At 39.5% G+C, this 24,805-nt stretch overlaps 1 protein-coding gene and 2 pseudogenes across 10 annotated transcripts in view; 1 reads left to right on the top strand and 2 right to left on the bottom strand.

Annotated features, from left to right (window-relative positions):
• Nucleotides 1-2,480: 2,480 nt before the first annotated feature.
• The window catches only part of NCOA1 (nuclear receptor coactivator 1), a 214,969-nt gene continuing 192,644 nt past the window's right edge, over nucleotides 2,481-24,805 (top strand). For 5 of the 10 annotated variants that reach the window (XM_027850341.1, XM_027850342.1, XM_027850344.1 and 2 more), the window contains exon 1: nucleotides 2,920-2,965. The gene's annotated coding sequence lies outside the window, so the exon portion shown is untranslated. Of the gene's footprint in view, nucleotides 2,499-2,918; nucleotides 2,966-14,954; nucleotides 14,971-24,805 lie in introns of those variants that run through there. The other 5 variants (XM_027850343.1, XM_027850346.1, XM_027850345.1 and 2 more) reach the window with 3 other exon arrangements.
• On the bottom strand, nucleotides 2,804-13,734 carry LOC114034648 (annotated as a pseudogene).
• LOC114034593 lies at nucleotides 15,634-15,954 on the bottom strand (annotated as a pseudogene).

The following is a 24,805-nucleotide window of genomic DNA, read 5'->3' as shown; positions in this document are numbered from 1 at the left end:
ACAAACTCACTCTTGGTTCTAGATTCCATTTCAAATTCCTGTCTGAAGGCAGTTAGTGGCACAGTGGATAGAGAAACAGAAACACTGGAGTTAAAACCTGGTCTCAGACACTTACTAGCTATATGACAGTCACTTAGCCTCTTTTTGCCTCAGTTTTCTCATCTATAAAGTGGGGATAATAGCCCCTACCTCACAGGGTTGTTGTGAGGATCAAAATGTGAAATTTGTAAAATCATCCAGCACCATGTAGCACATTATAGGTGCTATTGGAGGACTGCGGGCCACCAGCGGCCCAAGAGCCGCAGGTGGCAGCGTCGGAGGCTGTGGCGGCAGGTGAGCAGTGCTGAACGAACAGAATGCTTATTCTGTTTTCTTCACCCGTCATTTGGCATTAAAAGTCATTTGCAATTTGGTTTCTAACCTCCCTTTCGAGCCTTATTATACATTATCCCCTTTTATGAACTCATTTTTCCAGCCTAATTTTCCACACTTACTAGTTGTGTGATCCTGGGCAAGTCATTTAACGTTGTTTGCCTCAGCTTCCTCATCTATAAAATGAATTGGAGAAAGAAATGGCAAACCACTCCAGTATCTTTGCCAATAAACCCCAAAAAGGTGTCATGAAGAGTCAGACACGACTGAAGCCAATGAACTACAATTTTCCAGCCAAATTGGCCTTCTTACTGTTCCTCACATACCACCAATATTATCTCTTATTTGCAGTCCCAGTTCACCTGAACCTTAGAATCCCAAATTTCTTTCAAAGTTAAGCTGTGGAACGTTTTACTGAAGTCTTTCCGGATCTTCCCTGCTACTAGTGCTCCTCCCACCCCCCAACCCCCCACCTCCTCCTCCCCCGCAAAAATTTTTTTACCTCTGTGTGTGTGTATTTACGAAATGGCAGTTTCAGGGTCTGAGCAGACCTGGATTCAAGTCCTTTCTGACACATACTGGCTGTGTGACTGGGCAAATCACTTAAGTGTTCTACATTACTCGCAAAGATTCTAAACTGAAGAGAATCTGCTAACTAGCTCATCCGAGACTTTTCATTTACAATGACATCACAGATCAGTTCCTATCCCCATGTTTTGTATATACTTAGGTAGCATGTTGAAGTTGATTGCTACTACCCGTACAAGAAGTCCCCTAGATAGAAAGTAAGCTCCTCTCTTGCACGGTGTTCATCTTTCATAAAATTTTGTTTCCTCAAAGCCTAAACCAGTGCCTGGTCCATACATAAGAGCCTTTAAAAACTCCTGTCAATTGATATACTTTTGAGGTCTTCTAGCAACAAGCAGGAAGGAGCAATGGGAAGAGCACCGGATTTGGAGTGTGCAAGGCACGGTGAAGGTCTGCAAATCGCTTACTATACATTATTTCAGATGAGTCTCAGAACCACCTCAAAATAAGCACTGAGATAATAGCATGTAAAGTGCTTTGCAACTCAAAGCGCTAAATATTAGCCATTATTATTAGCCCCATTTTGCCGCTGAGAAAAGTGAGGCTCATAGAAGCTGGGTGACTTGTCCAGAGTCACACAGGTGGTAAGTTTTTGTTTGCACCCCCAGCTCTTAGCACAGCTCTTAATAAATACTGATTTCTTGGAGTGGAAGAATCTGGATTCAAACGTACGCCTTCTACACAAGTAAATGTAGCACTCTTCACTACACTCCGGCGTCCCCCGTCTCCTTCCCCCTCCGCCTTGGTGGTAGATGGAATCCTATTGGATCCCGAGTTTCACACTTGATGAAGGGCCGGGAAAGGAGGCAGCAAGGCTGGGCGCGTGAGTAAGCAGCAGGCAGCCAGGGGAAGGAGGCGGCTCCCGGGACGGCACGCGCCCAGCCCCAGCTAGAGGCGCTCCGGGTGGGGGAAGGAAGGGGGAGGGGCGGGAGAAATGCGCGCGCCGCGCGGTGCAGTCGGGTTTCGGCGGCAGCGGGTTGGTGCGTCATGATGGCAGCACGGCACGCGGCCCGGGGCGGGGCCGCGAGCAGGCGGGCGGGGCGGGGCTGGAGGGGCGGGGCCGGAGGGTCGGTGGAGGGGGGGGGGGGTTGAAGGAGGAGGAGGAGGAGAACATGGCGGCTGTGCAGAGCTGCTGAAATCCTTGTTCCTCACGGCCAAGGGAGCGAGGATTGAGCCGTGATCCTTTCTCCGCCCTCTCATCGTGAACCCCCCCCTCCTTCCGAGCAGTGGCCTCTCTCTACCCCTACTAAGCCTCCCACCTCCCCCTAGGGCCTCAGTCTCTCCCTGCGCTGAGGGAGAGCGAGCGAGGGCGCGCGCACCCGAGTCTTCCTTCATCCCTGCCCCCCCCCTCGGGGGTGCGGGGGAGGGGAGCGGGGCCTAGCGGGGCCCCCGAGGGACCCTGCGGGACTCCGTACGAGGAGGGGGCTGGGCTCCCGCCGCAGGGGGCCTGGCGGGCGGCAGGCGCCAGCGCTGAGGCGGCGGCTGTCAGCGGGCCCGAGAGCCGAAGGTGGCAGCGGCGGCGGCGGCAGTGGCGGCAGGTGAGCGGTGCTGAACGAACGGAGCTCGGGGTGGGGTGCAGCTGTCACGGGCGCCCGGCGGCGGCGGCGGCGGCGGCGGCGGCGGCTGAGCGAGGCCCGAGGGGGCGGGGAGGGAGGGAGCAGCTGGTCCTCCCCCCTCTCTCACTCCCTTCTCTTCCCTGGCTCCCTTCGTTTCCCTCCTCCACCCTCTCCTCCTCCTCTTCCCGAGTTCTTCCCTTTCCCCTCGCTCGGCTCCCGGGGGTGGAGGTCGCAGCTGTCAGGGACACCAGCTGGGGGCAGCCCGGGGTGTGGAGGGGGGGAGAGCGCTAGCGCTGCGAGAGGCGGCGGCGGCGGCGGGAGGAGGAGGAGGCTGAGGCTGGCAGCCTGAGGCCGATTTTCTCGTCGCCCTGATTAACTGGGACGCGGCCATCCCCGTCCTGGGAAGATGTTCTTTGGACCCCGCCGGTCCCCAGAGTGGGGAGCGCGAGGTGAGTGCCACTTGCCTCTCTTCTATTAAAGGGGACGGCCTCGTGACTAATGGGCTCCCCACGCTGGACAATGATTTCTTACCCTTTCGAGAAAACCTAAGGGAGAAAGATCTCTTAGGTGCGCACTAGGAGGCGGGAGACCACTTCCTAGAGCTGCGTGACCTTGGGCAAGCCACTTAACCTAGCTGGGTCTCAGTTGCCTTGACAGCAAGTTGGGAATAATGATACCTTATTTGACATGACAGGGGCCTACACCCTCTTGAAGTCGTTCGTCTCTGAGATACGTAATTTTTTGTCAGCTAAAGGGGCTTCTAGAGACACTTCCTTCTCTCCTCTCTGAATGACGAATATTCTAAGTGGAGGTGTGTAGGAACATGAGTTTTTTTGGTTTGTTTGGATTGTGTTGGAAGGATTTGGGTGGGAAAAAAAGATTCTCGCTCATCAGCTGAGAAACTAGCTGGTTGCTTGTTGGTTCAGTCCAATCTAATAATCACTTATGAAGTGCCTACTCTGGCCCAGGCACTGGTGCTAGGGATAGATACATGGATGTTTAGTGACAGAAACTGGTAAAAAAGAAGGTAGTGGGGGAATGTAGATTGGGGGTGTTCTCAATTTTTTTGTAAGTTGGTAGTGTCTGGGCTGATGCTGGAAAAGTGCAGTAGTGATCTGGCTAGTTAATGACTGAAGTATGGAAACCAAGAGAGGTGGGTTCAAGTCCTATTTCTGTCATTTAGCCATTCATCCTTGTGACCTTGAGGAAGTCGTTTAATCCATCAACATCTCAAATTTATCTGAAATGAAAGGATTGCACCAGACTGATGTCCCCTTCTCTTCTAGCTATGCTAAGAAAAATGCAGGTGTGAAAGTGAAGGTAAAAGTAGATGGTATTCTGAGGTGAGAGATGTTATAGTTCAGTGGATGTGGGGGGATGTTATCAAGTCAATCAGAGATGAATTAAAAGATTACTAGCAGCTAGGGTCAGTTGGGGTTAGAAATTTGCAGTAGACTCAGGGCTGCTGAAGGAAGTAACAAAACTGACTTATGGAGTAGGGATGGAGAAGAGGTTAGATAGGCAAACTTAGCATTTAGCAGGTGGAAGAACTAAAGACAAGAGGATGATAAAGTTAAGGGTGGAGGTCACTGCCTTGCTGAAATACTTGATCATAGGGACAAGACACTAGAAAGAGGAAAGGTGAAGCTATAGTATTCAATCAGTGAAGAAGCATTTAATTACTTACTATGTGTCGTGCACTGGGCTAACTGGTAGGAAGACAAAGAATGGCATAACACCATCTCTGCCTTCAGTGAGCTCATATTCAAATTGGGAAGACAGCATGTGAGTAACTGTACATTTTTATATATATATATATACATACATATATATATATACACATATATATATGTATATGTATACATCGTAAATGGAAGGGCTTCTTCCAGGGAAGGCACTAACAGTGAGGACAAGGAAAGGCCTCTTAAAGAAGGTGAGATTTGGTCCGAATCTTGAAGGAGGCCAAGAGGCAGAGACGAGAGAGAGAACCATTTCAGACATGGGGGACAGACTCTGCAAAGGCAGAATGGAGTAGTATCGTGCTCCAGGAATAACAAGGATGGTAGACTGAGAATAGGAAGGATTGATGCTCCAATGGTCATATGAAGGTGAAAAGTAAGTTTAAGAATCCTATAGGTAAGATTAATGATGCTGCTGCTGATGATAGATAGCTAGCATTTATATGGCACCTATTATGTGCCAGGTACATAAATGTAAAATGAACTGAAGAAGGAAATGGCAAATCTCCGCCTCTAAAACCTTCAAAAAGAGGTCACAAAGAGTCAGACAAGACTGAAACAACTAAACAATAACAATGTGCCAGGCGCTGTGTTAAGTGCTTTACAAATATTATTTCCTTTCGTCTTCACCTTGGGATAAAAGAGCCATTATTATCCCCATTGAAGATTTATTTCCCAGTTGAGGAAACTAAGGCAAACAGAGGTTAAATGACTTGTCAAAGATCACACAACTACAAAGGGTCTGAAATTGAATTTGAACTCAGGTCTTCCTAACTCCAGGCCTGCATTCTATTCATTGTTCCCCCTAGCTGCCTAGATTGTGATCAGAGGTGAATTTGTGTTCTGTATCTTGAAGGTGGAACAATTTCTGCTGATAATGAAGTTTCACCAATTCAATTCTGCAAATGTTTAGCATGTGGTGGCCATGTGCTAGGCAGTGGGGATACAAAGACAAAATTATTTCCTACCTTCAAGGAGCTTACAGTAGTATGCAATTTTGTATAGATTTAAACAAAATATCCTTGTGGGTGGCCTTCATTTATGGTAGAATATTGTGTTTCTGAATTCTTTTGCATATTTTAAGATATCTCATGATAATGTGAATATGATTTGGGTTTTATTGCTAAGTAATAATTAAAAGAGAGGAGTAACATGGAAATGATCATCATCTTTAAGAATTTGAAAGACTTGTTTTGCTTGGCTCTTGAGGACAGAAGTAGAAGGAATTAGGTGGAAATGTCAGAGGTAGACATTGGCTTCTTCATTTTTTTTTTTAATTTAATTTTTTTTTTTTAGGCAATTGGGGTTAAGTGACTTGCCCAGGGTCACACAGCTAGTAAGTGTCAAGTGTATTTTCTGCGGTCGGATTTGAACTCAGGTACCTCCTGACTTCAGGGCTGGTGCTCTATCCACTGAGCCACCTAGCTGCCCAGGCTTCTTCATTATTAAGAAATGCTACCTAATACTTAAGATTGGTTACCCTTTGGAAGTAAGAAGTTCCTCATCACTGGAAGTCTTCTGGTAGATTCTGTAAATGATATTCTTATTCATGTATGATTTGGATTAGATGACATCTGACTTAGAGTTTTGATTTTATTTTTCAATAAACAAGCATTTATTTTCTCTCCCTTTACCCTCAATTTAAAAGGAAAACAAAAACAAAATCTATGTAACAAATATGCATAGTAAAGCAAAACAAATTCTCACAATTGTCCATGACCAAAAACGTAGATTTCATTCTGAATCTTGAATCTATCACCTCCCCTCTATTACTTTTCCAACTTACATTCTCTGGTTCTGTGTATGCCATAGAGAGCTTGGCTTTGTGAAGACAGAATTAGCTAGGAAGCCCTTGTTCAAGTCTGTTTCTGACTCATACCTGCTCTGTGATTTAGGGCAAGCTATCTAACTTCTCAATGCCCCAGGCAACTATGAGATTTTAAGTTTCAAAGGTGTTTACACCAATTGGTAGAGGAAGTTCCTCACCTGTAATTCCATAAATTAGTGAAATCTCAGATTAGATTTTTTTAAAAAGACTCTGTGACCAAGAAAGCTTTCAGTTAGGGTGCGGAGAAAAACTTGTCAATATCTGGATTCCTTTCTTTATGACCTTTTTTAGTTTTTTATTGATGATATTAGTATTGAGGCTATTGAAGATGTAACTGTCTTAGTGAAAAATGTAGAATTTAAAGTCATGGTGATGTTCAATAAAAGGTTCTTATAACTTTGGATATTAATTTCCTTTCCTTGATGATAAGGGTGAATTATGGGGGCACTTTATTTATTTGGGATGATTCCTTGTTGCTTTTTCTCTTGTAGTTAGTGAATGAATTCAGCAAATAGTTTTTGACTTGTGTGTGCAAAGCAAATCCTCAAATGCTAGAATAATACATTACTGAAACAAAGACTAAAGAGTTTTGAATGTTTAAAAGAGGCATTTTATGTAACTGTTAAGAGTTAAATTTGCTTGGGGGCTGCCTCATGTTTTGGGAGTGGTTCAAGGTTTATTCTTTAAAAAAAAAATCTTGGCCAAAGGGGCCCCTCAGCTTATTTCACAGACATGTATGATGTGGGAAGGGGGTCAGATTTCTTCATATTGAGGATAATGTGAAAGGAAAGTTTTGTGTGTGTGTTAGTTCTTTGACATTTAAAATTACAAATTGTTTTTGGCTAGTAGTGATGAGATTTTGCCCACTGAAATGTTTTATGAGCAGAACTCGTGTCTCCCCCCCTACCATGAGCAGTCTCAAAATGATATATTGGCTTTTAATGAAGATAAAGTTGAAAAGGAGTACATTTAATTCAGGCCCAAGACTTGTTAAGGGTAAAAACTTGTGATTGCAGACAAAATAACACTTTTTTCCCTTTCTGTTTCCTTTCCAAAATGTTTTTTGGCTAGAGGGAAGAAGATTCATAATTCAGAGAGAGAATGAAATACTCTCTAGTAAAGAATCTCTGCCTGTGAGGCACAAACTGGTGCTTGGTTCTTGAAGTTTTTCCTGGGCTTTGTTCTACATTTCCATTAGCCCTACTAGCATAAGCACAATTTGATTTGTGAGAAACAAAACTTCAATTTTACATGGTTTATGGCTAACCCCTCTCCTATTTCTCCCTGTGAAAATGTGGATTGTGGGTTTTAAACTGCTTTTTGTGTACTTTGAGCCAAGGAAATAGTTCTGCTGTGTGGTGTGTGTGTGTGTGTGTGTGTGTGTGTGTGTGTGTGTGTAGCCCCTGGTTTTGTAGCTAGTGGTTACTATTCTACTTATGTCAGAGGATATCAGACAGTGGGGTTTTTTTTCTCCCCCTTTCTGCCAGCAGTTGTATTTTTCCCAATACTTGTGTTTCAGTTCTAGAAATCTGGGCTGAAAACGGAAGCAACAGATTGTAACAATCCCAGAAATTTGCTTATGCCAGAATGCTGTAATGCTCCAGAGGTGCTGTTGGTATCTTGGTATCGAACTTTAATTTTTTTTGAGTTACTGTTTCCTAAGTTTCCTAAGTTAACCCTTTGTTACATTGGAAAATTAGGTTGCCACAATGTCTATATATGTGACTTCATTGTTTATAATATGGAGAGATAAAATAAATAAAACCAAATGCTTTGCAACTAGCATTATAATCTGCATGTATTCTTTATACTTAGTAAAAAGTTTTCTGAGTGATGAGACCAGCATAGAGATCAATGAAATGGTAGTCCTAAAGAGGCAAGTGTGGAAGAGTGGGATATTTCTCAAAAATTTGTTTGATTAGTTGTTTTTTGGGTTTGGTTTTGTTTTTTAAATTTTTGGTCTAGCTTGGAGGCTAAATTTATGGAGGGAACTTCCAGTGTGGAATCTTCTACTAATGTAGATCTTATAGCTTATTGAATTATTTTGGGCACTGACAGGGCCAATCTATGTTCATACAGCTGATGGGTGTTAGACTTAACTTGAATTCAAGTCTTCTTGACTCTTAAGGTAATTGCTTCCTCCACCATGACAAGCTGCCTTTGGCATACTACATGTAAAACAGTTAATTGTCTTCTTCAGAGACCTTTCTCTCTGCTTTCATTTTCCTTATAAGTCTCTTGTGACTGCTCGTTCCCTTTCCTTTGTTTTCCTTTGACTATCTGTAATTATCTGACCATGGTTCTGCCATGGTTTTGTCCATGGCATCTTGAGTGAGAAGATCATTGTGGAGCACAATATTACGGTCATATATTACATGCCTGCTGTGTTCCAGACGCTATATTAGAGGGATTCAAAGACAAAAATGAAACTATCCCTCTCCTCAAATAATTTGTATTTTCTCCTTTAGGGTAAAATATACACATACAAATAAATACTCTATGACTATCTGTCTGTCTATCTATCTATCTAAATGTAACTTGGTAGATGGAGTCAAAAAAGGTCTTGTGTAGGAGGTTTCACTAGACCTTAGCTCTGAACACCCTTAAAAGGCAGTGTGGTATAGTAGAAAGAATCAGAGGACCTAAATTAAAGTTCTGTCCCTAATGTTTACAACTAGTGTGACCTTGGGCAAGGTCACTCAACCTCTGGGACCAGATTTTCTTATCTATAAAATGAAGCATTTGAACTATGTGGTTTCTAAGGTCCCTTCCAAGCTTTTGACCAGTGTTCTTATGACACAGATGATGAGTCAGCAGAGGTGATTGAGAAGTAGTCAGACAGGTAGGAAGATAATCAAGAGAGCTGTGTCACAAAATGTGAGAGAGGTGAGAGTATCCAGGAGAAGATTGTAAACACTGTCAAGTGCCATAGAAAGATTAAGAAGGATAAGGATTTAGAAAATGTTAGGATAATACATTTAAAAAGGGCATTGGATTTAGCATTTGAGATCTTTGGTAACTTTGAAAGCAGTTTCAATTCAGTGAGGTCCCAATCCAGATTGCAAATAGTTGAGAAATGAGAGGCAGAAAGTGAAATCAATCTGCAGAAAAGGAACATTTTTCTGGTCTTTTAGCTGTGAGAAATATAAGTGAAACGTTAAGTATGGAGGACACCTAGGCTTCTTTGTAGGCAACAGGGAAAGATGAATGACCAGCATTTGTGTTGTTTAGGAGATTCTTAGGATTCCCATAGCAGCTGCCATGGCATTAGCAATTTCTTGCTGAATATGATAGTCACAAAGCCATTAAGTAGTTTCTTGGGTTCTTTGAGCTGTTCCATCTGGTTTCTTTCCTTACCCCATCCCCCTTTTAAAAATTAACACCTTTTTACCCTTCTTGAAGTTCTGGGCTATATAAGCATAGTTGGGACTCAAATAACTTGGCATAGGAAGGAGAGACATAGGAATGTCTGTTCCATTTGCAAATTTGAAGAGTTATGCTCTTGCCCACTTGTTTGATGCACCAGGAAAATTATTCTTGCCCCTACTTTTCTTCTTACAAACTAATCAGATGTATTACAGTAGAGGCCAGTGGGTCACTAAGGATATATTTTGTGACTCTTGGGCTTGCTAATTCTGACCTTTTTTTTGTTGTTGTTCAAAGCTAATTTTTAATCACATTGAGTAGTAACTTTTTTAGGTTCAAACCTTTTCCTCTCATCCTTATATATTGTTTGCTGTGCCTTTGGATGAACGAATGAATAAAGCATTTATTAAGAAGTTACTAAGTGAAAAACACTATGCTAAGTGATAAGGATATACATGGAAAAGTAAGACAGTCCCTACTCATAAGGAGCTGACATTCTAATAGGAGAGACAACACATATGGACAGTTTCAGCTTCAAATCACATGGATGGATATTTTGGTCCTTATAAAGCAACAGCAAAGCAGTTGCTCTTATTTGATGTAATTTTCACTGATAAAAATCTTATTATTTTGAACCTATCACAATAACTTTCTTTTCTTGGTGTTCAATAGCTTTGGCTTTAACACTTGCAGGAGTAGTGGCCAGACTGCATCTCCACAAAAATTGCTTTCCAGGATAATGGCTGAGGGTACTGGGTGGGAAACATTGCTTTTCTTAAGACTCTTGGGCTCGGGGTCCTGGCCTGTTCCCCTCAGGGTTTGAGGGGAGATGGTGGTCAGGGTGGTGGTAGTGATTTAACTTGCCTGGAACACGTTGCATCTACTTTCTTCCTCAAGGCTTTTTGCTGCTTTAGTTAGGCTGGCTTGTCTACTGTGTGAGTAACAGTTGGTGTGGAAATGGTTGAGTGGTCACTCGCCATTTGCTACCATCATAACCTATTTGTTTTGAGGATTCTTTGGACATGTGTGATTTTGCTTTCCTTGTGAATTGGTTCTATAAATTTGGACAAAAAGATGTGTATGGAGCACTTGGAACTTGTGTGTAGCAGAGAGATAGCTAGTTGTGCCTCTAGCTCAAGTTGAAGCACTTAGCACAGTGTCTGGCTAAGCGCTGGGGATATAATGAAATAGAAAACAGTCCCTGACCTCAAGGAGTTTACAGTCTAATGAGGGGGAGATGACACACCAAAGGAAAGGAGTGTGAAGTGGGGAAGGGACCAGCCACTGGGGGCATTGTATTTTGTGGAGTTGAAATCAGGCAGAGCAGCAGATGCGGAATGCAGTGAGTCAGAAAGTCCTGTTTTCTGCCACCTATAAAGAAAGGCATTGAGAGGAGTTTGGTGCTTCACCCTCCAGCCCTCCAATCAGAGGGGAAAGGAGACTGAGGGAGTAGTATCAATCAAGACTTGAGTTAGCAGCATGATGATGAAATTAGAGGTGATGAACATAATTGGGAAGAGGCAATACCTATATAGATAGAACTTCAGAAAATCAAGTAGAATAGATGAGTGCTTATCCCCAAATCTCTTGACAGTTTTATGCCACTGCCAGAACTTCTGTCTGTGGAGAATCCCATCTTGTTTTACCTTGTTCAGAAGGAAATAATTGATGCCAAGACAAAAGCTGTAGGTTGCTATGAATCTTTTTTTTCTTATTTTATTTTTTCCCCTCAATTACATGTAAAAAATTTTTTTACATCCTTTAAAAAATTTTAACTTTGAAATTCTCTCTCTCCTCTCCCCCCTCCTTGAGAAGGCAAGCAATCTGATACAGATCATACTTGTGTAGTCTTGAAGCTTTGGAATCTTTTGAACTCCATGACTGTCTATTTCATAAGTTAGAAGGACCTCTAATTATTTATAGTGGTAAGATGAAAATTGATCACTTAATTAGCTCTGATTATAGAAGGGAGGGTTTGTTGTTTTTTACCCCTCTTCATTTTCCTTCCTCACTACTTATTAGACATCCTTGTAATCATATTTTATCCTGATAGTTATGCCTGTTATCATTGGCTTAATCTATTGGTTTGTTCTAGGATAAAGCACAAAGGTAGGTTTATAAATCTAGAGGCTTAGTACACTGCCTCTGTGGAATAGACAAATTGAACTGATAATCAAATACAACTTCTGAGGTAAAATCCATCTCAGTGGTCAGACTTTAAGTCAGAATTGAATACTTTTTCAAAGCTCCGTATTAAATTCTCTTTTTCCCTTTTTTTATGAGAAGAAGAGTTTATTAATTTATTTTGATTCATCAACAATCACTTCCATAAGCTTTTGAGTTTTACATTTTTCTCCCTCCCTCTCTGCCTCCCTCCCCAAGAAGGTGCACAATTTGATATAGGCTATACATATACATTCCCATTAAACATATTTTCACATTAGTGATATTGTAAGGAAGAATTAGAACCAATAGGAACCACGAGAAAGAGAAAACAAAACGAAACAGAAGGAAAAAATAGCAAATAGTATGCTTCGATCTACGTTCAAATTCCGTAGCTCTTTCTTTGGATGAGGATTGCATTTTCCATCATAAGACCTTTGGAGATGTCTTAGATTCTTGAATTGGTGAAAAGGGTTAAATCTATCAATGTTAGTCATCACACAACATGGCTGTTACTATGTACAGCATTCTCCTGGTTCTGCTCACTTCACTCAGCATCATTCCATACAAGTCTTTCCAGGTTTTTCTGAAGTCTGCCTGCTTATCATTTCTTATGGTACAGTAGTATTCCATTACATTCATATGCCACAATCCCTTTTCTTGAGGAATGTGCAAAAAAATAGAATGTCCTCACTGCCCTTTAAATATTAGTGTTATTTAAAGGCATGTAATTATGCTTAGGGATAGGAAATAAAGAATGAATAAGATGGCTCTAGGCTCTTCATGTTATAACTGGTATAGTAACGCACCTTTTGTTCTCTTAGATCTACCAATTTAGAGTAATTTTCAGCCTTTGTCCTTTTTTTTCTAACATCATTTTAAACTAATCTTACTACCTACTTAGAAAGGGTTACTAGATTGATAGATTAGGGAAACTGATACTTGCATTTTGAAGAGGTGTTTGACAGCTTCTCACAGTGTCCTTGGGAAAAGCTGGAGAAGTATAGATTGGATGATAGTACAAATTGGTTGGACTTGTAACTGGTTAAATGACTGGATGTAAAGTGTGTTGATTAATGGATTGATGTCAGCCTAACAGGCTTCTCTGGTGTTACTTTGCTCTAGCACTTAAGTGCTAGCCTTTGGCCTCCTTTTTGATGACCAAAAGTTTTTACTTAACTAAATTTCTATTTCATACATAAGCATGATGGATTTCTCCAGTTTATTGGACTTTGGCAAATTAAAAAAAAAACCATGCAAAAAAGCAAGCAGTCTTGTACACAACAGTGAAATGACAAAGGATGAGAGTAGCCTGCACTTTTACTGTAAGAAAAATAGAAATTTTTTAAAGGTCTTGATTCTTTTGGCTACAGGCTGTTTAGGTCTTTAAATACAGAAAAAAAATTATTTTTTTAAATCACTTTTCTTTTCCAAGTACCTAAGAACTGTCTTCTTCCACCTCTGACCACTTCTGAATTACATCCAGAATATTATCAGTAAAGTCTCTCTGAAAGATGATTTCATCCTTCCCTGTAACTAAGCTACCACATGAGAATTTCTGAGAAGAAACCTTGCTGCTTTTTTAAGGTTAAGTTTGAAAGTTGCAAGGCCGTACACTCTTGTTATATATTTCTTCTTTGCTAGGAATTTTGGCTGTTGTAACCTTTTGGGGTAGTCTTTTTTTGTGTGTGTTATTTGACTCCTTCCACCTTTCTTTTACTTTTTCTTCTCTTTTTCTTCTCCTGCCATTTCTTGACATTCCTGATGTCCATGTTCTTATGGTGAATTTTGTACAGTGAGTTTTGCAGACTCATTTGGAAAATTCTTTTCTAACTACTGTCTCTAATTAGCAACATCCCACAAACCAAGCAACATCATAGTACTCTGTTGATAATGAATAGTAAATATCCACAGTAAAGGACCTGAAGTGGACAGGTAATCTCTCTGTGTCTTCTCAGGTCTCCTTTGCAGTCAGGAGCAGTAGACTCAGGAAAATCTATAGCTATCTCACAAATATTTCCATGCACAGCGCCTGTCACCTCCAGCTACTGCAGCCACCCACACATGCAGCTCCAACCCAGGCCCAGAAGCCCAGCTTATTGAAGAAGCTGGGATGTCCCATGAGGCTGTTGGCCAGGGGCTCTTTGGTTATTTTTTGGTAAAAATGTTTAACAGTGATTTGGATGGAAGGTGAAAGGGGGCATGTTTAATTGGTAGAGGAATAACTAGTACTTCAGATGACAGTATAGGGATCCAGAAAGATGACCTAAGAGGTTGAGTAAATCATATCATCTCATATCAGTCAACATAGTGATGTTGGAGCCAAAAAGTCAGTTTTAGACTACTTTAATAGAAGAATAGCATCCACTCCAAAATAGATACTGGATAGGTATTGGAACTTCAATTTCCTTGGCATAGAGAACTCCTAGAAGAGAAGATTTCTTCTACTAATGCAGGTCAACATCTTCTCTGCAAGTTATAGTTTTTGGGTGTTTCCTAGTGTACCAGGCCTTGACTTAGGCCACATAGCTACTGTGTATCAAAGGTGACACTTGAACCCAGATCTTCGTGGCTTTAAGGTTGGCTTTCTATCCATTTCCCCCCATCTCCATCCCCTCCCCCCATCAGCTCCCAAAGTAGATTATAATTCTGATGTACTCTTTCCTAATCAAATCACATTTGGAGTATTGTGTTCTGGGTGTCACATTTTAGGAAAGACATCAAGCTGTAGGGCAACTGGGATGGTGATAGGACTTCAGAGTCTTCATGGCTGAAGAAACTGGGAATATTTATTTGACCTGTAAAAACGGTGGTATATGATTACTGTCTTCAAGTATTTAAAAGATTGTCACGTGAAGGAGATTAGTTTTATTTTGCTTGGCCCAAGAGGTCGGAACTAGGACAGAATGGGAGGAAGTTACTGAGAATTGAGGTAGATTTCAGCTCCATCTTAGGAGGAACTTCCTAATGAGGTTGTCCCAAAGTGGTGTAGGTTGCCTTGGAAGTTAATGAGTTTCTTGTCACTGAAGGGTTTCAAGCAGAGGCTGAGAAAACCACTTGGTGAGGATATTATAGAGGGAATTAATGTCAACATCTAAGGTTCTTTCCAACTTTCACGATTCTATGATGTAATCTAAATTCTATTGATTCTTCTGTTCTTGTGATTTGGGTTTTTTCCCCCTCCCAGTTACACAGCTCACATTCATTTCTCTCTTGTCTTCATACCTGGATTAATGTTGATTCTTGTCCTCATATTTCCTTGCCTCTGGTTTCTTTGAGGGCAGCTAAGTGGCAAAATGGATAAAGTGTCAGGCCCGGAGTCAGGAAGACCTGAGTTCAGATGTGGCCCTCATCCTGGGTAAGTCCCTTAACCCTGTTTGCCTCAATTTTCTTATCACTAAAATGAGTTGGAGAAGGAAATGCAAACCACTCCAGTGTCTTTGCCAAGAAAACCCCAAGTGGGGTCATGAAAAGTCAGACATGACTAAAACGACTCAACAAAAGTCTTTTTTCTCTATTCCATGCTATAGTATAGCTGCTAAAATAGTCTTTTTCAAACAGTTTTTATTATGGCAATTCTCATTGAACAGTGGCTTCCTTTTGCCTAGGATATCAAGTCTGAACTCCTCACCCTAGCATTTTAAGCCTTTTTCCTTTTCCAGGAAACTGTTTTCTCATTATTTTACTTATATAGAGTTCTTGTTAAACACATTTTTTCTTTTGGTGAGGATTTTTTTTTGCTAGAAAATTAGTAAATACTTATATATTAACAATTTCTTTGAGAAGACAATAGATGACATAGTCACATAATTATCAAGGCCAAAATAACTTTTAAGGACAAAAATATATTCGAGAATCCAATCCTAATTCAGCATGATGAGTGATGAGGTAAGAGGGATGATTCTTGGGCTAATAACTATCAATCTAGGGAAGCCGTATTACTATTGAGAGTGTAAAAATAACAAACACGTCTATTTCTTTCTCTTCTGAGTCACTGATTGGTCCAAAGACTGGTCCAGCCCTATTTCTTTGCAACTGATCTTTTTCCTTCTCCTTTCTTTGGTTTGCCTTTTCCACTAAGCTTCTTGAGTCGCCTCTGCTCTTCTTTAAAATCTTGATGTTCATCTCTGTAAAGACCAAAGAAATGGAGTTTCCTCATGAGAGCAAAATAGGTGTTGTGAGGGGGGTACCAGTCATAAGTCTCCTTCCCTTTAGCCAAAGGCTGTTCACTAAACAACTTTACTGCTTTCATGGACTTGGAATCGGTGGGGCTGGCAACTTCTCCAAATATTCAAGCACTCAGGCGAGCCATTCACATGGCATATTCTGAAAGGGATGACATCTTGAGAGAGAGGGAGAGCCAATAAAAACAGTTCCAATTTAATGGGTCCAGGCCTTCCTCCCCTATCTTAAACACACATTTTGCTTGCTATCTTCCCAAAACAACAACAAAACAAAATTTGCTTCAGAGTCTTTTCATGTGTTATTTCCTTCAAAATGTAAATCAAACCATAACTCCTCCTGGTACTAGTCATTTTTAGTCTGGATATTATATTGATCCAAATACTGGTTTCTTGTTTGTCAAACCTGAATGCATCCTGTATTTGCTGTTACTTTTTACTGTATACTTACAGTTTTTTTTTCCAGTACAAGCTCCTTTTATGGGTGCAGTCTATTGCCAATCCAACCTACTAAGTTCAATTATTAAGTGCCTACTGTATGCAAGGCCCTGTGCTAGACTCTAGTAATACAAGGACAAGGTGGTGAGGGCTTGAACTAAGGCTTTATGAGTGGAAAGAAGGGGATAGATGTGACATGTTGTGGAGATAGAATGGGCAAGACTTGACATGATTGGAAGGCGGGGGAAAGTTGCAGATGATGACCAAGCATATTCAGAGAATCCCTATGTTTAGAGTAATATAGCATTAATTTTCCCAAGTTAATTCAACAGCAGTTTATTAAGGTTTAAGCTTGCAAGAACAACAATGAGAAACAGTCCTTGCCTTCAAAGAGCTCATATATTTTAAAAATTGTTTTATTTTTAGTTTTCACATCCACTTTTATAAGAGTTTGAGTTCTAAATTCTTTCCCCCTCCCTCCCCTTTTCCTTCCCTCCTCCTCAAGACAGAATGCAATCTGATATGATATTTATATATACACATAATATATATACATATACACACACAATCATATTAAACATATTTCCACATTAGTCATGTTGTGAAAGGAATCAGAACAAAAGGGAAAAACTATGAGAGAAAAAAAACAACAAAAAGAAGATAGTATGCTTTGATCTTCATTCAGACTCCATAGTTCTTTCTCTGGATGTGGATAGCATTTTCCATCATGAGTCTTTTGGAATTGTCTTAGATCATTGCACTGCTGAGAAGAGCTAAGTCTATCAAGATAAAATTGGTCATTGTACAGTGTTGCTGTTACTTTGTACAAAGTTCTGGTTCTGCTCACTTCACTCAACATCAGTTCATATAAGTCTTTCCAGGTTTTTCTGAAATCTTCTTGCTCATCATTTCTTATGGAACAATAGTATTCCATTACATTTATATACCACAACTTGTTCAGCCATTCATTCCCCAATTGGTGGGCATCCTCTCAGTTTCTAATTCTTTGCCACCACAAAAAGAGCTGCTGTAAATATTTTTGTGCATGTGGGTCCTTTTCCCTTTTTAATGATCTCTTTGGGATACAGACCTAGTAGTGGTGTTGCTGCATCAAAGGGTATAGCCCTTTGGACATAGTTCCAAATTAAGGAGCTCATATTTTATAGAGATTGGGGGAGACAGCATGCAAATCAATATGTACATCTAACATATATACAGAGTAAATTGGAGGTAATCTCAGAGGGCACTGAAGAAGTGTGAGTACTAAAGATAATGTAATCTCAAAGGATAATGAGTTTCCTGGTAAAGAGGTTTCCTAGGAGCATAATGGTGGTGGAGTCCAGTCCAAGCAATGCAGCTAAATACCAGTAGTCCAGAGCTAGAATGCTGAGTTTAGAAAAGAGCAAGTTTGGGATATAGAGTGCATAAAGGTAAATAGCATAAAATAAATTTGGAAAGGGAGGTTGGGGTAGATTGTGGAAAATTTAAAATGCCACATTGATAAATTTTTTTATTTTATTCTAGAGGCAGTAGGAAGTCACTTTATAATTTTGAGCAGGAGAGTGATATAGTGAGATTTTCACTTTAGGAAGGTTATTTTGGTAGCTGTTTGGTAAGTGGGTTGGAGTGGGAGAGGCTAGAAGCAAACAGATCAATTAAAGAGATAATTACAAAAGTCCAGTTGAGAGAGCCTGAAATGGGTGGTGTTTGTGTGAATGGAGATGTTGTGGAAGTACGCATGACAGGAAATGTTAACTGAGTAGATAGGGAGAGGGAGGAGACAAGTGTAAGTAAGTGTGGGCATCACTGAATCCCCTCACTTAAAGATACTCTAGGTATGATATCCTTTTATCAGATGAGAACACTTCTACTGAATCAATCAAAAGTATAATTTAGATCCTTAGTTTGGAAGGAATAAAAGCTGTTGGATGAAGAAATGCTTGACAGGTTTGTCTGGATACTGTCATACTAGACAGAGTAAATAGCAAGTCAGTTCAGAACTTGAGAATTCCAGTGGCTAGCCAGCCTAAACTATGTAGTAAAGGAGATTGAGAAGAATGGTCAGAAAGATAGTAGAACCATGAAGGAACAGTGTCACAGAACCAAGAAAGAGAGAGTATGTAGGAGGAAGGTGTGCTTAGCAGTGTCAGAATCTTCAGAGAGGTCCTGGAGTGTCAATTAGGAAAGAATTAAGGCACCATTATTCAGCAATGAGGGCCCCATGGTGATTAGATAGACATAGATTTGTAGTGGACTCTATTAGCATGGGTTGCATGAATTCTTCTGGTAGTGTTCAGAGCAGAGAAGTGTGTGGGTAACAAAAGTTTGGAATTTTGCAAGGTGTTAGTGGTGATAGGATAGAGGGACAATTGAACTGATCATCTCTAGACTGAAGACTGTGAAGGTAGGGAAATAAAGTCAGAGCATAGGGGTAATAGAACAGGAGAGGAGGAAGGGGTAGAGGGACTAGAGGCCAAGGTAAGGGTGAAGAACAGGTTTAGGAGAAAGGTAGAGGGATAGAGGAAGATATGGAAGGGTAGGAAGTTAAGTGATCAAAGAGGGGAATATTAAAGTTCAGGATCATGATGATGAATTCCCTCACCACTGCCTTGCCAAATTCTAATCCTGGAATACTTCTCTCCTTCAAACATACAAACATATTGATGGGGTACACCACATATTTGTTATCTAACCTAAACTGCACTCTCACTATAGCTAGGCATTTATTTTTTTAAAATATAATTTTTGTTAATTTTTTTTATTCTGAACTTGACAAATTGGCAAAGATATAGTCCCATATATAAAGAATAGAAAAAGGAATATGTAGGAAACTCTTGCACAGTCCATACAGCTTGAATTTTTTTCAAAATTATATGATGAATTTAACACATTAGTTCCAAAGATGTCCTGCTTGTCTGTTTCCTGAACCACATTTTTTGTTCTCTTCTATTTTTTTTTTTTAATTATGCTTTCATCTGCATCCAGACTCTATAGTTCTTTCTCTTTCCATCATGCATCTTTTGGAGTTGTCTTACGTCCTTGCATTGCTAAGAAGAGCCAAGTCTACCAAAGTTAGTCATTGCACAGAGTGGCTGTTACTGTGTACAGTTTTCTCCTGGTTCTGCTCATTTCACTCGGCATCAGTTGGTAATAAGTCTTTCCAGGTTTTTCTGAAGTCCACCTGCTCATCTTTTCTTGTAGCACAGTAGTATTCCATTACATTCATATACCACAACTTGTTCAGCCATTCCCCAATTGATAGGCATCCCCTCAATTTCTAATTCTTTACCATCACGATAAGTGCTGCTGTAAATATTTTTGTACATGTGGGTGGGACCTTTACTCGTTTTTATGATCTCTTTGGGATACAGACCTAGAAGTGGTATTGCTGGGTCAAAGGGTATGCACAATTTTATAGCCCTTTGGGCATAGTTACAAATTGCTCTCCAGAATGGTTGGATTAGTTCACAACTCCATCAACAATGCATTAGGGTTCCAGTTTTCCCACATCTTCTCCAGCATTTATCATTGTCCTGTTTTGTCATGTTAGACAGTCTGATAGGTGTGATGTGGTACCTCAGGGTTGTTTTGATTTACATTTCTCTAATAAATAGTGATTTAGAATGTTTTTTTCATATGGCTATAGGTATCTTTAATTTCTTCCTCTGAAAACTACCTGTTCATATCCTTTGACCATTTATCGATTGGGGAATGACTTGTATTCTTATAAATTTGACTCGGTTCTCTATATATTTTAGAAATAAGGCCTTTGTTAGAGAAACTGGTTGTAAAAGTTCTTTCCCAGTTTTCTGCTTTCCTTCTGATCTTGGATGCATTGGCTTTGTTTGTGCAAAAACTTTTCAATTTAATGTAATCAAAATTATCCATTGTTCTCTTCTATTTAAAAAAAAAAAGGTAGCGACCCTTTTTTATGTATCACTATTATTGCTATCCCTTGTCCCTCCCATATCCTTCTCAATTAAAAAACAAAACAAAGCAAAACAACCATCTTCTAACAGATAATCATAGCTAAAGCTAAATCAAAGCTAAACAAATTCATACATTGGCCATGTCTAAAAATATTTGTCTTAATCTGTACCTCCAGATCCCTACCTCTTTGTTAATTGGTGGGTTAAGCATCATCCTTTATTATCAATTTGTGTAATATTGTGGTTGTTTATAGAATTGATCATAATGTTTAAATTTTTCATATTTGTTTTTCTTTACAAATAAATTGTTCTAGTTTTGCTCAGTTCACTGAACATCAGTTCATATAAGTTTCCCCAGGTTTCTATGACTACATTCCTTTTTTCTTACTATCTTATTACATTCATAATTATTCATCCATTCCCTGATTGATAGGCAGTCATTTTGTTTCTGGTTTTGGCTACAGCAAAAAACATTGCTATAAATATTTTTGTACATATGGATTCCTTCCTTCGGTCTTTTTTCCCCCTCCTGTTGCTGATTGTAATGTTTTTATGTCACAGCCTATGTAACAACACTGAGAGAATATTGTTATTACAAAGATGGGACTCTGTTACAAAGACTTCCACATAGCAGGTACTTAACAAATGGCTGAACTTGGAAAAGTAACAGGCTTTTGGAACCTGTTTCCTTATGTGAAATGGCAATAATAATATTTTGACAATTTACCTTAGCATGTTGTGTCTGTCATTTTTCCTCAATCTTAACTAAACACTAAAGGAGTGTTTCCCTATGTAAATTAGAACTGAAAAAGAGTATTATACATAGAACTATGAATCTGTGTTGTGTATTGCTTGCTTTTCTTTTAAAGTATTTATTGTTATTTTCAAAGCTGTCCTGCTTCTCTGTGTATACTACTGACCATGTTCTCTGTGCATCTTTTAAAAATGCATCAATGACCAAACTTCTTTTTTCTTTTTTCGTTTTGATGACACTGATGTTAGACCCACTTTAGCCTCCCCTTGAATTTTCACAGTGAAGATAAAAGAAAAGCAAAACAAATCCTCACATTGGCCATGTCTATTTTGTACCTCCTTGAGACTGGTTATTTCATTGATCAGAATTCTCAAGTCTGTCTTAATCCCTTTTCTTTATAATGTTATTGTCTAAAATTATTCTCTGGTTCTGTTCATTTCATTCTATATCAGTTCATACAAGTTTCACAGATTTCTATGAAAACATTCCTTTTTAAATTGTTACTAAACTACAATGCTATATTATTTTCACATACCATAATTTTAGCCATTCCCTAATTGGTAGACACGTGCTTAGTTTCTAGTTTTTTGCCATTACAAGAAGACTTGCTATAAATGTTATTGTACACATGGGACATGGTTCCTTTTCCTTGTTTCTTTGAGCTTTTTTGGGGGGTGTTGAGGGGAGTAATAGGTCTAGTGGTGGTATAGCATCATCCCAGTTTGGTACCTCTTTGGGTATAGTTCCAAATTGCTTTTCAGAATGGCTGGATTAATTCATAGCTCCACCAGCAGTGCATTAATATGCCTGTCTTCTTGTAGCCCTTCCAATATTTGTCATTTTTCCTTTTTTGTCATCTTTGCCAATCTTATGGATATGTGGTAGAATCTCAGAGTTCATTAATTTGCATTTTTCTAATTATTGGTCATTTGGAGCATTTTTTTATATGGTTGTTAGTACTTTGGATTTTTGCCTTTGAAAATTGCTTGTTCATTTTTTTTTTTAACTACTTGACTATTGGGGAATGGCTCTTGTTCTTATTTTAATCAGTCCCTTATATATCTTGGATATGAGACCTTTATCAGAGAAGCTTGCTACAAAGATTTTCCCTTTCATTTTTAGAACTGCATTAATTTTGTCAAAAAAAAAACCAAAATTTTTTCAATTTTATGTATTCCAAATTATGCATTTTATCTTTTGATCTTCTCTATCCCTGACATGAACATAACAATGGAACAAATTCAATTTATAGATATGCTTTTCTGTAAAAAAATTTAGATGTAAGAATATCCTTATTTTTGCAATACCCCTTGCTTAACTGTTATCTTAGTCTCATTTGATCAGGTGTATTTTTTTTAGGGATGGGAAAAGTCATTTGTTTTGCATAGCACTTTCAGTTACAAATTATATTGGAAATTCTCCAGTGAATTTCTAAATTATACCTTACAACATCTCTTGGAGCAGTTCTTTATTTTCACTATTATTGCTACTATTCCTGTTTAGGCCCCCATTGCCACTTGCCTACTTTATTGTTGTAATCTACTAATTGGTCTGCTTGCTTCTGGTCTCTCTCTTTTCTAGCACACAGCCACCAGAGTTAATTTTCCTAAGGTGTAGATATAACCACATCATTCTTCTGCTCAAAAGTTTTAGCAGCTCTCTGTAGCCTCTAGGAAAAAATAAAAATTTCTTAGTTTTTATTGTCAAGACCTTCTACAGTTGGGCTCATAGTTTTTAAAGTCTTATTTCTCATGAATTCCCTTCACATACTTTTATGTTGTAGCTTAATTGGCCTACTAGCTGTTAACCTGCATTTGACACAGAATTTAGAGCTGGAAGGGGATTCAGAGTTCATGTGACCCAGCCCCCTTAATTTATGAGCAAACCATGGCCCAGAGAGGTAAAATAACTTGTCCAGTGTTACAGAAGGAATCGATTGCAGAACTGGAATTTATATTGTGGCACTCTGCTTCAAATCAAGTGCTTTTGTCATTTTACTTTATTGTGTTTATTCCCCTCTCTAAAGATTCTTGAGATATTTATTGAGTATTTATCATGTTCAAGTAATTGTTCTGTGTACAAGGAACCATGCATGCTCCACATAATAAAAGATACAAAGATTAATCAGTCAGTCTTTGGCCTTAAGGAGGAGCCTGCAGTTTAGTAATGTCACTAAAATAAGTATGCACATAATTATAACACAAGGTAAAATATAAATGTCATAAAAAAGGACAAAATACTCATCAGATCATATCTTATTCAGGGAAATATAGTAGACATCATGAGGAAGGTAGCATTTGAGATGGACTTTTTACCCATTCCAGACAGTGAAACAGCATGAACTATTTCATGGACGCCAGAAATCCCATATAATTCACTTTAGCTGAAGCAGGTGAGGGAGAAGTGGGACATAATTTTGGAAGAGGAGGACGAGACCAGATTGTTGAGGACTTTGAATATCAAGCTAAAGTTTGGACTTTATTTGATAAACAGTGGGGAAACACTGACAATTTTTTTTCTTTTTTAAGCAGGAAGGGGATATGGTTAGAGCTGTGTTTCTAGAAAGATTAACATCTGCTACTTATGAATAGGATAAATTTGAAGTTAGAGAGACTAAAGGTGTTAGGAAGTTGTTAAGTGAAGTGAGTAGGAAGGAAGAACTGGTAGTGGGAATGGAAAGGATGGAATTGTACTTAACCCTGCAGATGCACTTGGCACAGAAGCTCACATGGTAGTGGGAGGGGGAATTTGCCCTGGTAAGTTGGGTTGAGGTCAAAAGCTCTCAATTGTTTGGCAAGTTTGCAGTATCATCTTATTGTCTTTCAATTTGACCCAACTTAAGATTTCCTTCATTACTAGACCTTGTTTTGTTCTTCCTTTGTTCCTTCTTTCCTTCCTTCCTCCTTCCCTCCCTCCCTCTCTCTCTCTCCTTTCTTTCCTTCTTTCCTTCCCTTTCTTCCTTCCTTCCCTCCCTTCTTCACCAGAACCTGCTAATGAGCTACGATTCCTGTTAGCTGATTCTGCCTTTCTCCTTTGGACTTTATTTACTCCTTGGCTTATCTCTTTTTTGTTTGTTATCTACCTAAGACCTTGATTTTTTGTATTTTCTGTGGAAGAGTAGTATTTAGGAGCTGGATGACTTTATAGCGTAGGTATACCTGTACTTGAAATTACAGCTTCAGGAATTCCTCTCAGACCAAGACAGGGTTGGGTTTATGATCTTTTAGCCAGCTGGCCATTTCCATCTATTAGGCCATGTCATACTTGACAACAAACAGCCCACTCCTGACTGACTTCATACAGTTCATGGAAGAAATGTGACAGGTATTCAGACAAGGAAACTGAAAGTTGTCATGGTGGATCTAATTGCTAAATAATAAAATATGACTGGTCCTTTTGAACTCTTAATAGAAATCTTGAGTGGAATTGGAATGTGATTGGCTGTTGATTTTTTTTTTCCAGCAAGGCTTGGCCAATCAAATGAGTTTGATAAGTGCAGCCACAGCTCTCTCAAGGTATTAGTTCAACTATATGTAAATTAAATGACATCCTAGTTTCTGCCTCTAGGAATTTCATTTTATACTCCTAGCGCTTAGAATTCTGCTACTATTGATATAAGGAAGGAAGGTCATGACCATGAATGATCTTTACCTGATCAGACTGTAAGACTGACATGGTTAAGAGTGATTGTGTTTTTACTGAGGGAATGGAGTAGGGGCTCAGGCTCTTCAAGGTGTGGGTCATTATCCAGGCTTGAGCACTATAGGGAAATAGGATTCTTGGAAAGAGATCAAGGAGAGGCAGTGTATGATACAGTAGAGACTTAGAGTAGATTTGGAGTTAGAACCTGCATTCAAAAGTTCAGATTCTGACTTTGCCATATGGGGGTGT

The sequence above is a fragment of the Vombatus ursinus genome, unplaced genomic scaffold (genome assembly GCF_900497805.2).
Source record: "Vombatus ursinus unplaced genomic scaffold, bare-nosed wombat genome assembly UNPS02009062.1, whole genome shotgun sequence".
NCBI lineage: Eukaryota > Metazoa > Chordata > Mammalia > Diprotodontia > Vombatidae > Vombatus > Vombatus ursinus.
The sequence above is the reverse complement of the archived record's forward strand: the minus strand, read 5'-3'. Positions and strand labels throughout refer to the sequence as shown.